Genomic DNA, 19,435 nt, shown 5'->3' with positions numbered 1-19,435 from the left:
CTTCCAAGTGATTGCTCCTCCGTTTAGGGTGAAGACCCAGCCCGACTGAGAGCGGAAATTATCCCTATCAGTCTGGAAACCAGCATCATAATACCCTACAACTCTCAAGTCATCACTCCCACCGAGGGTAAGGACCCAGTCCTTAGTCCTTCGTAGGTACTTGAGGACATTCTTTACCGCAATCCAGTGAGCCTTGCCAGGGTTCCCCTGATACCTGCTAACCATGCTCAAGGCAAAGGCTACATCAGGTCGAGTACAGGTCATAGCATACATGATCGAGCCTACTGTCGAAGCATAAGGCACTCGACTAATTTCTGCTATCTCAGCCTCAGTACTAAGGCTTTGTGTCATACTCAATCTGGTGTTACTCTGGATGGGTAACTCTCCTTTCTTGGAGTTCTGCATGTTGAATCTCTTCAACACCTTGTCCAAGTAGGTACTTTGACTAAGTCCAATTAGTCTTTTACTCCGGTCTCTCCAAATCCTTATCCCTAGAATATAGGCAGCTTCTCCTAGGTCCTTCATAGAGAAACACTTCAGAAGCCAGGACTTAACTTCCTATAGAGTTGGGATGTCATTTCCTATGAGTAGTATGTCATCCACATACAATACCAAAAAGCTAACTATACTCCCACTAGCCTTGACATACACACAAGATTCATCTTCACTCCTAGAAAAGCCAAATTCCTTGACTTTCTCATCAAAGCAAACATTCCATCTGCGAGGTGCTTGCTTTAATCCATAAATGGATTTCTCAAGCTTATACACTCTATTAGGGTACTCGTTACTGACAAAACCTTCTGGCTAACTCATGTAAACATCTTCAGTCAACTTTCCATTAAGGAAAGCGGTTTTGACATCCATTTGCCATATTTCATAGTCATGAAATGCAGCTATGGCTAACATAACCCTAATAGACTTAATCTTGATGTGACAACCCGAAGTTCGTTTCGTCATCATAACCCGTTCCGTCATTAAAAATTCGTTGTTTTGAATTGTTTCCATTTCGTTTCTAAATTAAGTCATTAATTTTGAGTTTGCTATTATGACTTAATGGTTGTCCAAACACATTAGAAACTCATGAAAACGCCCCAATTTAGTAATTAGAAAAATTTTAGTTTCAACCATATCGGGTTACAACAACTTAATCGGGTGCGACCAAAAGCCTCGCTTAACATCAGCATCAGGTAGAATTCCACCGTGTCTCAAACTTTAAGCATATATAAAGTTGAGAGAGAGCCTCATTTGAAGCCTTTTCCACTCTCTCTCTACTCTCTCTCCTCCAATCTTCTAGGTCCAAAATCATCAAATTCAAGCTCCAAATCTTCAAGGTAACAATCCTAGCTCATAGTATAACATCCTTAGCCTTCAAATTCGTGATTAATATATGAAATAGGACCATAAACATGTGTTTACGACCCTGGAACAGCCTTAGGCCGTGAACACATGCAAAAGGGGTTTTTGAGCCTTAAAACACTTCCAAACCACCTTTAGAGCTTAGATATGACTTAGGGGCTTACCAAACTGGACTTAGAACACCTTGAACTCATCATTTAGAGTGTAAACATGATTTTATGGCCATATCACATGCTTGGACCGTAAACACCAATTCATGGGGAGTAAACTCATTTTAAAGTGTTAAGATGCCACTTAAACACACCATAAGCCTTGGAATAAAGTCTAGAAGCAGCCACAATCAAGTTAAGGGCCTTAAACATGCTAAAAACTACTCCCTTAGGAGTTCACGGCCATAAACCCCCAAGGATGGGTTCCTGGGCCGTAAACTCCTATAAATGGGTCAATTGGTGTCTTAAATTCATTCCATGGCTTGTAGATTTAGCTAGAAACACTTGTAAATGACCTAGGACCACCAAAACATCAAAGGAAGGTGTGTGGGGGAGCTTACGGCCGTAAACTCTTAGTTTACTGCCGTAAACTCCATTAGATGGTCCATATGTTGGTTTAATCCATTCCTATACCCTAGATTTGATCCTAGCAAATTTTCCCAAGTGATATAAGACCATTTAGCACCATAGAACACCCCACCATGAGTTTACGGTTGTAAACTCATGGGTAGTAGGTCATTAGGGCCATAAACTCCCTTAGGAGTTTACTCTTGAAGAGTAAACTCCATATCCAAGCCATACACGTCCATAGATGTCACCCGGGTCACTCCTAACACTTAAAATAGAGTGTTTTCGCGTCTCGGAGTGTATATTCTCAATTAAATAGTAGTTCAAAGCCTAATTAGATACAAATGTGTATCTTTGCATATTACATAGGAATCTCGCATGTATTCAAGCCCCGAACTGACGTTTAGCATCCAAACCGACACATTACGCGACTGGTGAGTTCATACCCCTACACCTTTTTCCGCGTTTTTCAATGTTTTTAGGGGGGGAATACAAGCAAAAGTACAAGGATAGCTTGTACTCAAACTTATTATTTCATTTGAAATGTTTCATATTCCACATGCTTTTAACAATCAAAACCGTATTAGCCTTGTTTGACTTGCAGAATTAGTTTTCAAATCTTACTATATATTGTTATAATATATGTTTCTTACATGATTTTTCCACTTTAATACTGTTAAAAGCATTAGTTTAGTACATTTGTTTTGTCCTCGGTAACACTCCACAGAGATACGCGAGTGGAGGACCGCCCTTGTAATTAGAATTTAAAACAGGATTTTACGCGTTATTACTTGTAAATTCGTTAATCTTAATAATTGGAGACACATCCTCTGTAAACACTCCACAGAGATACGCGAGTTCCATGCCGATAATAACGTCGAAACTTTTTATTGAGACCGGCATAAGGTCGATTGGGAATGAATGGTTATCTAAGGTTAGAAGACAACCTAAGTATATGCTATTAGTACTTTCAGTTTTCCCATTGGCCATTTCTAGTGTGAATTGTTCATTAAGTGCGTGTGGTTGTTGCTTAAGCATGCGAGCAAATTTGTGGTTTACGAAGCTTCGCTCCGCTCCACTATCGAACAGAATGCATGCATAGGAGTTATCAAGGAGGAACGTACCAGTCACCACTGTCGGGTCAACAACTGCTTCCCCGTGGCCTATAGCTAGTATCCTCCTTGCTCCTCCAGTATTCCTCGCCTTGGGGCAGTCCCTTTTAAAGTGGCATGTTTCGCCACATCCATAGCAAGTTGGGCTCGCGCCCGAGCCAGGAACTTGGGAGATCGGTTGTGCCGGGAACTTACAGAATCGGACGGTGTGTCCTTTTCTGTTGCAGTTAGAACACTGCATTTCACGGCAGGCGCCGTTGTGGTGGAAGTTGCATTTGTTGCACTTGGGCAAACTTCCAACATACCGACTCACCGGTGCAGTAGCGGCAGTAGGGGTTACCGCAGCATGTACTGCCACGATTTGTTGTTTCTTTGAAGCTCGCTGCTTCTTCTTCTCATCCCAGAACTTCCGCTTGGTGCCAGCGGGTTTGGAGGGTTCTGGGATGGCTAGGGTGGTTGTGGTTGCAGGGGTCTTGACTCCATGGTCAATGAGTCTTTGTGCCAAACGCTTGACTCCATGGTCGAGGGTTGTTGTTCGGGGCTTGACCTACAAGCGGTAGGTTGTTGACTTCAGGCTCGGAGTCGGATCCATCAGAAAAGCCTTCTGCGAGGTGATCATCCAAAGGGATTGGATGCTCATCTTCGGGCTCTTCATCGATCCACCCGGCATTGCCTTCATTTGGAAAGTACGGGTCGCCATGATGGAATCCAGCCATTTAGATCTACGCGAGAAGAGAGGTATGAGAATATAGTATACGTGTAACTAGTAGTACAAAATACACCTATTGTATTTTAAGTTTAAGTTCTACTGATCTTCTTGTGGTAGTGTTGGTAAGTTTTTAGACTTGTTAACATATCACAACCATTCTAGGGCATATGCTAATCACTCCTAGGACCAGCATAGTTGATCAGGCTATGCCATTCCCAGGACTGACCATACATCCCCGAGCTCACTTGTGATATTTAACAATCGTAATACTTTTGTTCTTGTCATTGTGACACTGATTTTAGTATGAATGCAGACTAGTATACTTAATTAAATATTTTATTATTTAAAGTATAGACTCTTGGTCAGAGTGTTTTAATCCCATTTGGGTTTATAGATTAGTATATCTTTTATGGGTTGATATACTTGATTCACTATAAACAATGCTCTGATACCAATCTGTCACACCCCAAAACCAAGAACGGCGGAAACGTTCTGGGGCGGAGGACGTCATGTATAGTATTACAACACAGTAGATGTAAATAAGCAAACAACATCATCCATTGCATTAAATATATAATTTTAATACAAGTGTTCTGTACAGTTATAGACACCAAAAATAATGTAACACAAAATAATATGAGATGAGTCTTGAATGCACTCCATCTTCTCAAAAGCTGGCCTCGGTACCTGTCTACTGGTGACCTGAGAATACAAGTTATTTTAAAAGAGTTTATCAGCATTAAGCTGGTGAGTTCATAAGTATTTTAGTGTCAATGTTTGTCGTCAAAAACGTTTGAACCTGTCTCAATGTATAAGTTTGTAAAAATGTAAGTAAGTGTTTGAAAGTGTTTGTAAAAGTTTGAATCCCTCAGAAAATCCTATATTTTCTATTAAAGCAACCTTCTACCAAGGCTTAACTGTTTTGTAAACTCGTCTATTGTAAAAGTGTGTAATTACCCAAGTATAACTATCATTTAATAAAATATAGTTTGTACATTAATGCTTAAGTGAGATTATCACTAAAATATGTAATGGGTAAATCATTGTAGTACTGTAGTTTTGTATAATAAGAACTACTGTTGTACTAATTACTACTACCTTAAACCGGATTTATATTAAGGTATATTGTGATAAATTGCACCATGATATCGACTGGTAACAACGACATAATGAATGGTCGTAATAAAAAGAAATGACGTTTGGCACCCGCCGACCTGCAGGTCCGGCTGTAGCTAGCAGCAAGGTGTAGGATAGTCAATCCAGTATAGATCTATACGCAAACTCACGCTCTCCCTCCAAGAGAATTCTGGCTACAACTCGGGCCATGACATTTAAGGCATGCTCCGACACAGTGGATCATAATTGTTAACGTATTCATGTATATGTAATGTTTCTTGTTCTAGTATAGTTGTATATGTCCTGTTTCTAGTATAGATGTATATGTACATGTTTCTAGTATAGTTGTGTATGTTCATGTTTCTAGTATAACTATATATGTACATGGTTCTGGTATAGCTGTATATGTACTTGTTTCTAGTATAGCTGTATATGTATTTGTTTCTAGTATAGCTGTATATGTACTCGTTTCTAGTATAGTTGTATATGTACTTGTGTTACCCCGATGGTAACTAACTATTGATGTACTGATAAGTATCAATATGGAAGTACTTTTATGTCTATACATGTATATATGATATATAAGTAATATGGAAACAACCTTCGGATGGTCACCCGAAATCCCACCAGACCACATCCAAATCGAGAAAAAGGAAATAGGGCGGATGGCCTTCCTAAGCCCTTTAAACATTATTTATATATCTATACATATATGGGCATGCAATTGAATATATAAAATCATAAATAAGTTTTCATAAGACATTTGAAGCATAAATATAATTTCAAGAGAAGATCGACTTGATGTCGATCTATAAAACAATTTGAAGGCATAAGTTGATAAAACAGTTTAAGTATAAGAAGCATTTGTTTGAATCACAGTCTATAAATAAGTTTGGATAGTAAAAGAGTTTGTAAAACATTTCAAAGTAAAGCAGTTTGATAAACAGTTTGAACAGTGGTAAAAATCGTTGTTTTCCTAGTTACTAATCACATGTGATTAAATGCAATCACATGTGATTGAAGCAATAACTATAACTATTTGACTTGTATCCCCCCCCCATAAAGTATTTAAAACATTTAAAATCATTTCAAAGGTTGATTCAAGGGGTATTTAGCCCTTGGAAAAGGGGTTTACGGCCCAAGAGAGGTTCTTGGCCGTAAACTCCTATAAACTTATGATTTTGAAGTGTTTTGATGTCCAAAATAGGCACAAGCATTTGAGGGTTAAAGTCCTTAAGCATTAAGGGTGGTTTAGGGCACTAAATGCCCTTGAAAAGGGATTTACGGACCAAGAGAAGTTCTTGGCCGTAAACTCCTATTACTTGATGATTTTGGATGCTTTCTAGTCTATAAAGATCATACACAAGGTTCTTAATAAGTTGCCTAACATGGGAATGGGTCTAGGAAGCCTTAAAGCTCCATTTTGGAGTTTAGTCCCCAAGAACGTTCTTGGGCGGTAAACTCCCGGATCTTGTAATCTAAACATGTAATTGGTGTTATAAAGCATCTAACAAGTATTGAAACACATTTAGTAAAGTAGACTCACAATCTGGGATGAAAACCCGAAGATCCGTCAGAGAGAATATGGCTTTTCTCTATTTGGAATTGTGAATAATGAATTAATTTAATTCATAAAACTATTTATAGTCCTGGAATATTTTGGCAGAAAATATTTTTATTCCAGATATTGGACTGTAACATTATGAAACTTGAAATGCGCAAATTTCACAAAACCAGGAGCATCCACCCTTCTGATATCTCCTAAAACATAAACCCTAATGTACACAGACTTGTTCGGAAAAGTATGAAAATCACTGAAATTGAACTAGCTTCTATTGAATAGATGGTGTTCCTACAAATGGAAATTTCGGGTTGTCACAACTATGTATTATGTTTGTTTATCATCACTATGTATTATGTTTGTTTCTCATTACTATGTATAATGTTTGTTTCTCATCACTATGTATTATGTTTGTTTCTCATCACTATGTATTATTATTAGTAAAACCCTAAACTACGCCTATTGTAGTTTACTAGTAATATAACTTGTACGTATGAATATGGAAGTATAACTTCTAACCAAGGGTATTGAATTGACTGGAAGGACCTTTTATGACTATATATGTACACATGATATATAACTAAGATTTAAACGACCTTCGGACGGACACCTGATATCCCACCAGACCACATCTCAAGCGCGAAAAGGAAATAGGGCGAGCAGGCCTTCCTAAACCTTTTAAACATTGCTTATATAACTATACGTACATGGACATGCAATTGATAATAAGTATAACAAAGTTTAAGTAAAAGAGTTTGATAAGTAAAAGCGTTTGTAAAATAGTTGAAGCAAAACAGTTTGATAAACAGTTTGAATAGTAAGAAAATCACTGGTTTTGTAGTTATTAATCACCTGTGATTGAAGTAATAACTATAAGTATTCAACTTGTATCCCCCCCCCCCCATAAAAGCATTTAAAACATTTAGAAGTATTTCAAAGGTTAGTTAAAGGGGTATGAACTCACTTGCAGTGAGTGGATTGGATTGAATTATCGGATATGGTGCTAGGTAACAAATGGAGACTTGTACGCACGCACGAGCCTAGTTATCATATAATGAACATATATATAACTAATTAGCCGATTCATAACTAATAAATTAAGTTGGGACACTCTAAAACATGAAAACACTTTGTTTCAAGTGTTAAAGATCACAAGGGTTGCATCCAAGTGTTTGTAGGGCAAAGCTAGAGTGTTTGGAGTTCAAGGGTAAACTCTTTTGGAGTTTATGGTTTTAATGACCATTACCTAAGGAGTTTACGGCAGTAAACTCAAGGGTTTACGGTCGTAAACTCTACACTTTATGACCATATGTTGTTTTGAGGTTTCACAAGTCCTTTGAAGCATTTCTACTTGGTGGTTAGGCCTCTGGAAAGGTCTAGGACACCATTTCACTCCTAAATGGAGTTTACGTTCCCTTTACCATTTTCCTTTAAGTTTACTACCTTAAACTCATGAGTTTACTACCTTAAACCCATAAGTTTATGGTATTTGGGGGTTTTCAAGTCCTTAGCTCAATCATGGCAATAGTCTAGGTTAGATTTAGACATAAGGAATAACCATGGGACTTTTATGGGACTTTTATACACCTTTTGGGGTGTTTACGGTTTTGGGAGATCCCCATACCGTAAACACATAAAAATGTAAGGTTTTGGTGCTTTTTGTGTGATAAACTCATCAAGGATGAATCTAGACAAGTCCCTAAGGCATGGTGAAGCATCTAGGCACCCTAAGGCACCACTTTGCACCATATTTGGTGTTTACGGTTTTGGGAGCCTCCCAAAACCATGAACACCTTGATCTTGGTGTTCTTGGGACTTTTCTTTGATGCTAACATGTAATACAAGCTTAATAAGACTCAAGGATGGAAGTACTTACTATAAGGAAGCTTGAAATGAGCTAAAAGTCGAAGAACACTTAGTGTGTGTTCTTGGTGTTTTTGGAAATCTAATCAAAACACAAAAATGGATGGATGAAAAGAAGTACAATCACTAGATTAAGATTTATACCAACTTGAAATGGCTAGAACACTTACAAGTTTGAAGATCTTGAATTAAATCTTGGATGATACTTGAGAGTGTTTTTGAGTTTACTCTTTTTGGTGATTGGGGAGTAAACATAAAATGACTAGTTTAGGGAGTAAACTCATGCTTAATGCATGAGTTCACGGTTTTTGGAAGATTTTTCGGCCCAAACATAAAAGTTTGGCCGTGAACCTCTAAGACACGAGGTGTTTGCGGTTTTGAAATTTCAAGACCCGAGACGACACTTCCTTTCACCCGTTCGTTTAAAGAATGATATTAAAATAATCAAACGAACTTTAAATTTGCTAAAAATAAGTAATAAGGTAATTGACTTATAAATTGAAGTGATTGACTTTTAGGGTTTGACCGAATGAAAATTCCGGGTTGTCACATCATCCCCCTGTTAAAGGGAATTTCGTCCCGAAATTAAAGTCTAGACAAATAAAGTAGTTACAAATAACTAAGCAAAAAGATGAGGATATTTCAGTTTCATCTGATCCTCACGCTCCCAAGTGAATTCCGGTCCTCGCTTGGCGTTCCAGCGAACCTTCGCAATCGGGATGCGACTTTGCTTCGTCTGCTTTACCTCCCGGTCCATGATCTCTACTGGTTCCTCCACGAAGTTGAGGCTCTCGTTGATTTCGATATCATTGAGTGGAATAACAAGAGTCTCGTCGGAAAGACACTTTTTCAAGTTCGATACGTGGAAGGTAGAATGTATGTTACTGAGTTTGCGCGGTAAGTTAAGTTTGTAAACTACAGGACCGATTCTTGCGAGAATCTCGAAAGGCCCTATGTACCTTGGATTTAGCTTTCCACGCTTTCTGAAGCGTATCAAGCCCTTCCAGCGTGAGACCTTCAATAGAACACGGTCACCCATTTGGAATTCCAACGGTTTCCTTCGCTTATAAGCGTAGCTTTTCTGTCGGTCTCTGGAAGCTTTCAATCGTTCACGGATCTAAATGATCTTCTCCATCGTTTCCCGTATGATTTCCGGACCTGTGAGAGTGCTTTCAGGAACTCGTCCTTTAGCTAACTGGGTATCACCCACCTCAGCCCAACACAGAGGAGATCTGCACTTTCGGCCATAGAGGGCCTCGAATGGAGCAGCCTTTATGCTCGTGTGATAACTGTTGTTATATGAAAATTCGACAATGGGTAAATAAGTATCCCATGCTTTCCCGAAGTCTATCACATAGGCTCACAACATATCTTCCAAGGTTTGGATAGTTCTCTCATTTTGTCCGTCGGTCTGCGGATGGTAGGCTGTACTCATGTCCAACCTAGTTCCTAGGGAACTTTGTAATGACTGCCAGAACCTTGAAGTGAACCTACTATCTCTATCCTAGATAATGGATAAGGGAACACCGTGCAGTCTTACAATCTCCCTAATGTAAGTTCTTGTAAGTTTCTCCATCTTGTCTATTTCTTTGATCGGCAGGAAGTGTGCAGACTTGGTCAATCTATCGACGATGACCCATATGGAATCAAGTCCACCCGTCGTCTTGGGTAACTTGGTTATGAAATCCATAGTAATCCGCTCCCACTTCCATTCTGGTATCTTCGGCTGTTGTAGTAAACCGGAGGGCTTCTGGTACTCGACCTTAACCTTTGCGCAAGTAAGGCATTTACTTACAAAGGTAGCAATCTCTGCTTTCATATTAGGCCACCAGTATAACTTTTTGAGGTCCAGATACATCTTATCTGATCCCGGGTGCACAGAATAACGAGTGTTGTGCGCCTCGTTCATGACCAAGTCTCTAAAACCACCCAATTTCGGGGTCCAGATTCGATCCATGAAATAATAAGCTCCGCCAACCTTAACCTCTAAGTTCTTATCCATCCCTCTTAGGGATTCACCCACCACATTTTCAGGCTTCAAAGCGTCAAGCTGAGCTGCCTTAATTTGTGTGGACAAGTGTGAATGGATACTCATAGTCAATGATTTGACTCTACGACCAAAATATTCCTTCCGAATCAGGGCGTCAGCTACTACGTTGGCTTTACCTGGATGATAACAAATTTCGCATTCGTAATCACTTAGTAGCTCGACCCACCGTCGTTGTCTCATGTTGAGCTCCTTCTGGTCGAATATGTGTTGTAAGCTCTTGTGGTCTGTAAAGATAGTGCTTTTCATTCCGTACAAGTAATGTCTCCAGATCTTCAGAGCAAATACAACTGCTCCTAGTTCAAGATTGTGGGTCGTGTAGTTGACCTCATGTGTCTTCAGCTGTCTCGAGGCATAGGCGATGAACTTACCTCGCTGCATCAAAACACATCCGAGTCCTTGATTCGATGCATCGCAATAGACAACGAAGTCTTCTATTCCTTCGGGAAGGGATAGTATTGGTGCGGTGCACAAGGCTCATTTGAGCGTTTGGAACGCTCTCTCCTGTTTCTCTTCCCAGTCAAAGGCCACGCCCTTCTGGGTCAGTGTTGTAAGAGGTTTCGCTATGCGGGAGAAGTTCTGAATGAACCTGCGATAATAGCCAGCGAGGCCTAGAAATTGACCAATTTCTGTAGGTGTGTTTGGTGCTTACCAGTTCTCAATGGCCTTGATTTTGGAAGGGTTCACGTGTATACCTTCTTCGCTAACCACGTGCCCTAAGAATTCGACTCGTCGAATCCAAAATTCGCATTTCGAGAACTTCACGTAGAGCTTCTCCGAACGCAAAGTTTCGAGGACTTGTCGCAGATGTTGACTATGCTCCTCCTTGCTTCGAGAGTAGATAAGTATGTCATCGATGAAAACGATGACGAACTGATCCAAGTAAGGACGACACACCCTGTTCATTAAGTCCATGAATACTATGGGCGCGTTTGTTAATCCGAATGGCATCACCATAAATTCGTAGTGTGCATAACGAGTTCGGAAGGATGTCTTTGGAACATCCTCCCCTAGCACTCGTAGTTGGTGAATTCCGGATCTCAAGTCGATTTTTGAAAATAAGTTCGCCCCTTGGAGTTGGTCAAACAAATCGTCGATCCGAGGCAAAGGATAACGATTTTTGACTGTCAGCTTGTTGAGCTCCCTATAGTCGATGCACATACGAAACGATCCGTCTTTCTTCTTGACGAACAAGACTGGAGCTCCTCGTGGTGAGAAGCTTGGTCTTGTAAAGCCCTTGCTGAGCAGTTTGTTAAGTTGACAGGACAATTCTTGCATCTCTGCAGGTGCTAGACGATAGGGCAATTTGGCTACGGGGGTAGCCCTTGGAACTAAGTCGATTCGGAACTCGACTTGACGTTGCGGAGGTAATCCTGGGAGTTCTTCTGGAAAGATGTCGGGAAAGTCGCGTACTACTGGAATGTTCTGAATGTCCTTCGTTTCTTGGCTCACATCTACCACATGAGCAAGGAATGTTGTACATTCCTTTCGTAAGAATTTCCGAGCTTGGATGCTCGAGATGATACGAAGGTTCGTGTCGGGTTTGTCGCCATAAACTATTAAGGTTTCACCAGACGGTAGATTTAGGCGAACAGCCTTTTCGTAACACATGATATCGGCACGATGACGACTCAACCAATCCATGCCAATAATGACGTCGGAACTTTTAATTGAGATTGGCATGAGATCGATAGAAAATGAATGGTTATCTAAAGTTAGGGTACACCCTATGAATATACAGTTAGTGCTCTCTTTCTTCCCATTAGCCATTTCTACAGTGAACGTTTCATTAAGTGCTCGTGATTTTTGCTTAAGTAAATGAGCAAATTTTCGGTTCATGAAACTCCTCTCCGCTCCACTATCAAATAGAATGCATGCATAAGCATTATCTAGGAGGAACGTACTGGTGACCACTGTGGGGTTGGCAACCGCTTCCTTATGGCCTATGGCCAGAACTCTTGCTGCTCCACCGGCAATCCCTGCCTTCGGACAGTTCCTTTTGTAGTGGCCTACTTCGCCACATCCGTAGTAAGCTTAGCCCACTCCTGCACCGGGGACTTGGTTGATTGGTTTCGCCGGAGCTTTACAGAAACGGTCAGTGTGCCCCTTCCTGTTGCAGTTCATACACTGCATTTCCCGGCAGGCGCCGACGTGATGGAAGTTGCATTTGTTGCACTTTGGCAAACTTCCAGAATACTGCTTTACCGGAGCAGCAGCGGCAGGTGCTATCGTAGCATGTACTGCCACGAGCTGCTGCTTTTTGGCAGCCTTAGCTTTCTTCATGTCATCCCAAAACTTCCGCTTGGAGTCAGCGATTCTTGCTGGTTCTGAGACAGCCAGGGTAGTTGTTGTTGCGGCCGGGGTACGAACCCCATGGTCTATGAGTCGTTGTGCCAATCGCTTGGCACTATCAAATGTAGTGGGGTGTGATGCCAAGACATTTCCCTGGTACGGTGGCACCAGTCCCCATATGTAATGCTCAATCTTCTTTCCCTCTGTATGAACCATGTTGGGACAGAGAGCCACCAATTCGCATAATCTGGCGATATAAGCGGTTACGTTGGAGCCCTTCATGGTTAGGCTCCATAGCTCTTCCTCCAGCTTTTGGATCTCGTCCCTCGGGCAGTACTCCTCAATCATGAGGTCTTTCAAAGTATCCCAGCCCGTAGCATTAGCCACTATAAAAGATAGTGACTTAACATGGCCGTTCCACCATGTTAGGGCTTTGGTTTCAAAGGTGCAAGCAACGTACTTCACCTTGCTCTCTTCGGAACAAGAGCAGATTTCGAAAACCGATTTGGTTATCTCGAACCATTGCGAGAGGGCAATGACTCTACCAGTCCCCTTAAAGGACAAAGGCTTATAGTTCGTGAAGTCCTTATAGGAGCACTCTCTCGAGTGCACATGAGCTTTAACCTAAATAGACTGAACAGGGGTTCCTCTTCCGATGGAACCAGATGATTGATACTGAGCCATGGCTGTGGCCACAACTACAGCTACAACAGCATTTAAGGCTGCAATGTCGAACTGAGGAGTAGGTGGTTGAGGAGGTAGGGGAGGTGGTGTTTCGTTATTGAGGTTTCTCTGCGGATTTCTGCGAGGTGGCATCTTTGATCTATAGTTTATGAAGATGAAAATATTGATAAGAATTTAATGGACAAATTGATGAGAATGACTCATGGGCTAACTCTCCATATGGAAACCTAGTGCTAATAGATGTTCACAATTGGATAATAATTCTCATAAGATTAGGTACCTGTCAATATTACTGGAATTACAGATGTAATAAGTTCAGATAAAACGACCAACAGAAATAGGCCTTACATCAACCAAAATGGGAAAATTTTGACAGAATTACAACCTAACTAAGACCTAATAGGCCTACGATTTACCAAGATAGGGAATTAGACTAGAGGTTTACATAACTAGTTTATATCCAAAAGAGAGAAGTTGATGAGAATCTATCGGCGACGAGAACTACTAGAGTGAGTTCTTGATTCCGATAGGAGACGTTCTATGTCCCTCATGCGCCTGTCAGCTCTTGCTTGCTGAGCTCGAAGTTCTCTGACTTCAGCTCACGTTTCAGTGAGTTCCCTTTGAAGAGCTGCATTGCGAACCAGAGCCCTTTCATGAGTAGACTCTAGCTAGCGAATGTGGACAGTGTTAACACCAGTGTTGGCATCAATCTCCAAGATTCGATTGATAGATGATTGACCCAGTATCGTATTCCGAGACATCCTACTAACCATGATGGGTAGGACTCTGTCAACAGAACCTCCATCAGTGAGGTTGTAGAAACTTCTGTCTCCATTGTAGAGGATGGGTTGACCCTGTTCATGGCTCTAGTTATTCAAGTTTGTTGCCCATAGAGGTGTGGGTCCTTGAAATGCGGGTCGAGGGTTGTTATTCGGAGCTTGACCTACTTGAGGTAGGTTGTTGACTTTGGGCTCGGATTCAGATCCATCCGAGAAGCCTTCAGCTTGATGATCATCCAAAGGGATTTGATGTTCATCATCGGACTCTGCTTCAAGCCATCCAGCATTGTCGTTGGGTGGAAAGTACGGGTCATCATGATGATGAAATCCATCCATGATATCTATGCGAGAAAAAGGGGTAAGGAAATAATTAATAGACGAGCTAACTAGATAATTATAAGGTGATCTCTATCAGTTACCCCAATACTTGACTTGGGCTTACTAATAAAGACCTTTAGTTCTTAGGTAAATAATCATAGTAATACCGAATACTCCTATAGTATTTTAAGTTTAATGTTATGTTCTACTGTTCTTATTGTGGTAGTGTTGGTAAGTTTTTAGACTTGTTGCAACCTCACAACCATCCTTAGGCACATGCTAGTCACTCCTCAGATAATGTAGTTGATCAGCCTACATCTTCCCAGGGTTGACCATATGTGTCTAAGTTAGTAATACTTTTGTATTGTCTTAGTGACATTGATTTTAGTATGAATGCATGCACGTATACTTAATTAAATATTTTAAATATTTAAATTATAAACTCATAGTCAGAGTATTTTAATCCTAATGTATTTATAGTTAGTATATCTTTTATGGGTTGATATACTCGATTCACTATAGCAAGCAACAAGGTGTAGAATAGTCAATCCTGTATAGATCTATACGCAAACTCATACGCTCCCCAATTAAGGAGATTTTGGATACAAAAACGGTCATGGCAGGTAGTGCCATGACCCGTTTAATAGCTCACATAACTGAATGTAATGTATATGTAATGTATGTGCTAGCTATATTGTGTGTTCTTCCTCTGTCTAGCCTGTATGTTTGTTTATCATCACTATGTATTATGTTTGTTTCTCATTGCTATGTATAATGTTTGTTTCTCATCACTATGTATTATGTTTGTTTCTCATCACTATGTATTATGTTTGTTTCTCATCACTATGTATTATGTTTGTTTCTCATCACTATGTATTATGTTTGTTTCTCATCACTATGTATTATGTTTGTTTCTCATTACTATGTATAATGTTTGTTTCTCATCACTATGTATTATGTTTGTTTCTTATCAGTATGTATTATTATTAGTAAAACCCTAAACTACGCCTATTGTAGTTTACTAGTAATATAACATGTACGTATGAATATGGAAGTATACCCTTGCTAACCAAGGGTATTGAATTGACTGGAAGGACCTTTTATGACTATATATGTACACATGATATATAACTAATATTTAAACGACCTTCGGACGGACACCCGATATCCCACCAGACCACATCTCAAGCGCGAAAAGGAAATAGGGCGGGCAGGCCTTCCTAAGCCTTTTAAACATTGCTTATATAACTATACATACATGGACATGCAATTGATAATAATTATAACAGAGTTTAAGTAAAAGTGTTTGATAAGTAAAAGAGTTTGTAAAACAGTTGAAGCAAAACAGTTTGAACAGTAAGAAAATCATTGGTTTTGTTGTTATTAATCACATGTGATTGAAGTAATAACTATAAGTATTCAACTTGTATTTCCCCTCCCCATAAAATCATTTAAAAGTATTTCAAAGGTTAGTTAAAGGGGTGTGAACTCACTTGCAGTGAGTGGATTGGATTGAAGTGTCGGATACGGTGCTAGGTGACAAATGGAGACTTGTACACACGCACGAGCCTAGTTATCATATAATGAACATATATATAACTAATTAGCCAATTCATAACTAATAAATTAAGTTGGGACACTCTAAAACATGAAAACACTTTGTTTCAAGTGTTAAAGATCACAAGGGTTGCATCCAAGTGTTTGTAAGGCAAAGCTAGAGTGTTTGGAGTTCAAGGGTAAACTCCTTTGGAGTTTACGGTTTTAATAACCATTACCCAAGGAGTTTACGGTAGTAAACTCAAGGGTTTACGGTCGTAAACCCTACACTTTATGACCATATGTTGTTTTGAGGTTTTACAAGTCCTTTGAAGCATTTCTACTTGGTGGTTAGGCCTTTGGAAAGGTCTAGGGCACCATTTCACTCCTAAATGGAGTTTACGGTCTCTTTACCATTTTCCTTTGAGTTTACTACCATAAACCCATAAGTTTATGGTATTTGGGGGTTTTCAAGTCCTTAGCTCAATCATGGCAATAGTCTAGGTTAGATTTAGACATAAGGAATAACCATGGGTCTTTTATGGGACTTTTATACACCTTTTGGGGTGTTTACGGTTTTGGGAGATCCCCATACCGTAAACACATAAAAATGTAAGGTTTTGGTGCTTTTTGTGTGATAAACTCATCAAGGATGAATCTAGACAAGTCCCTAAGGCATGGTGAAGCATCTAGGCACCCTAAGGCACCACTTTGAACCATATTTGGTGTTTACGGTTTTGGGAGCCTCCCAAAACCATGAATACCTTGATCTTGGTGTTCTTGGGACTTTTCTTTGATGCTAACATGTAATACAAGCTTAATAAGACTCAAGGATGGAAGTACTTACTATAAGGAAGCTTGAAATGAGCTAAAAGTCCAAGAAAACTTAGTGTGTGTTCTTGGTGTTTTTGGAAATCTAATCAAAACACAAAAATGGATGGATGAAAAGAAGTACAATCAATAGATTAAGATTTATACCAACTTGAAATGGCTAGAACACTTACCAGTTTGAAGATCTTGAATTAAATCTTGGATGATACTTGAGAGTGTTTTTGAGTTTACTCTTTTTGGTGATTGGGGAGTAAACATAAAATGACTAGTTTGGGGAGTAAACTCATGCTTAATGCATGAGTTCACGGTTTTTGGAAGATTTTTCGGCCCAAACATAAAAGTTTGGCCGTGAACTTCTAAGACACGAGGTGTTTGCGGTTTTGAAATTTCAAGACCCGAGACGGCACTTCCTTCACTCGTTCGTTTAAAGAATGATATTAAAATAATCAAACGAACTTTAAATTTGCTAAAAATAAGTAATAAAGTAATTGACTTATAAATTGAAGTGATTGACTTTTAGGGTTTGACCGAATGAAAATTCTGGGTTGTCATAATGCATATCTGCCCTAAGCTCACAACCCGACGGGGAACAGAAAGTAAGGCGGATAGCACACAGTCAATTGGTTGTTAGATTGGTGTCATATATAACCCTGGTGTATTCACTTGTTACTCGTGGAGTTATTTGTAATGGTTACTTTATATTTAATGAAAAGTTCTTTTAAGAAAACCTATATTTCTTATAGTAAAATATTGACCACAGTGACTACTTTTATAATAGCTTTGTTTATATTGCTATATATAATATGATATCGGGTAGAAAGTTAATTGGGTGAATCTGCCCTAAGTCCATAACCCAATGAGGACAGGGAGTAAGGCGGAAAACACACATTTAACTATCTATTGGGTATTAGTTTTATATATAAACATGGTGTATAAACTAAGGTGTTATAGAGTTACTCACCTAAAGTCTTTTAAAATTGTACCGGCTTAATAAAATGGATTAAGCCCTTACATGGGAAACTTCTAGTTTTGTATACCAAAAGTAATGACTTTGAAAAGTATGTTTTGTACTAGAAAAGTTGTGCTTTGACTCTGTGTCCTATATCCTGATCCATACCTGGTACCCTTATGATGACTTAATGTATACTAAGCATAACTATATATAGAATCGGGTAGATAATAGATTAGGTGAATCCGTTCCAAGCCCACAACCAAACGAGGACAAGAAATGAAGCGGAGAGCACACATCCTATTAGTTGTTGGAACCTATTCGTATATATGTATCCTATGGTGTATACATTAAGGAATCATAAGGCTAGCATTATGGTCCTAACTTTTAAAAGTAGCCTTCTACCAAGACCTGACTGTTTTGAAAGTAGCCTTCTACCAAGACCCGACTATTTTGAAAGTAGCCTTCTACCAAGACCCGCCTGTACGACTATTATTAAGTAAATCTAACCTACCTCATTGATTATGTGAATATGACACATTGTAAAGGTATTAATAATACTGAAACTGGAATTTTATATCCTTCTGTAATTGTCGTATTGACAGTGTAAGTACTGTAGTATTTGTAATAAGTGACTACTTTTAGTACTATTTTGCCTTAATTGAGGGTTGAGGCATAATGTGATGGCTAGATCCCATGGTAAATGCTCCCTTGTCAAGAGATTCTATGCACTACACGCGACCCCTGCATGAGTGCAAGCCGTGAACATCCACATTACTATGATCATGTATACCCAATATAACTATCACAATGCGTTGTGATTCATTGGTATAGTTAGATCCTGAACTTGTTCCATGCCATAGCACCTTATTATGTTCTGTTCTGTTATCGTATATTGATATCGTATTTATGTAAATGTATTCATGTAAGCGTATCTAAGTAAAAGTATTTACGTGAACTTATTCATGTAAGCGTATCTATGTAAACGTATTTATGTAAACATATTGCGTTAGTATAGACTCATGAACTGGACTGACTCTTTGTCTGCCTCATTGTACTAGAATTAATGAATAGCATTCTCCTAAACTATACCTATAATAGTTTACTAATGCTCTACTTGGACTGTTATTGAAAAGACTCGTTTCTCTACTAAGTTATGCTTGTACTTTTAAAAAACAGAGTTTTGTATAACTATAAAGTAACATAACCTTTAAAAGAGTTTTGAAATGTTTTGACAACTTATAAATAAAATAAGTAACATATTGAAAGACATTTATAACAAACATTTACACAATTATCATTGTGTTCAACTTGTATCCCCCCTTAAAACAGTTAAAATAGTTAAAAGATTCATTACGGGGTGTCACACCCCAAAACCAAGAACGGCGGAAACGTTCTGGGGCGGAGGACGTCATGTATAGTATCACAACACAGTAAATGTAAATAAGCAAACAACATCATCCATTGCATTAAATATATAATTTTAATACAAGTGTGTTCTGTACAGTTATAGACACCAAAAATAATGTAACACAAAATAATATGAGATGAGTCTTGAATGCACTCCATCTTCTCAAAAGCTGGCCTCGGTACCTGTCTACTGATGACCTGAGAATACAAGTTGTTTTGAAAGAGTTCAACATTAAGCTGGTGAGTTCATAAGTATTTTAGTGTCAATGTCTATTGTCAAAAACGTTTGAACCAGTCTCAATGTATAAGTTTGTA

Source organism: Lactuca sativa, chromosome 5, assembly GCF_002870075.4.
Source record: "Lactuca sativa cultivar Salinas chromosome 5, Lsat_Salinas_v11, whole genome shotgun sequence".
Taxonomy (NCBI): Eukaryota; Viridiplantae; Streptophyta; class Magnoliopsida; order Asterales; family Asteraceae; genus Lactuca; species Lactuca sativa.
This window is presented reverse-complemented; position numbering follows the sequence as displayed.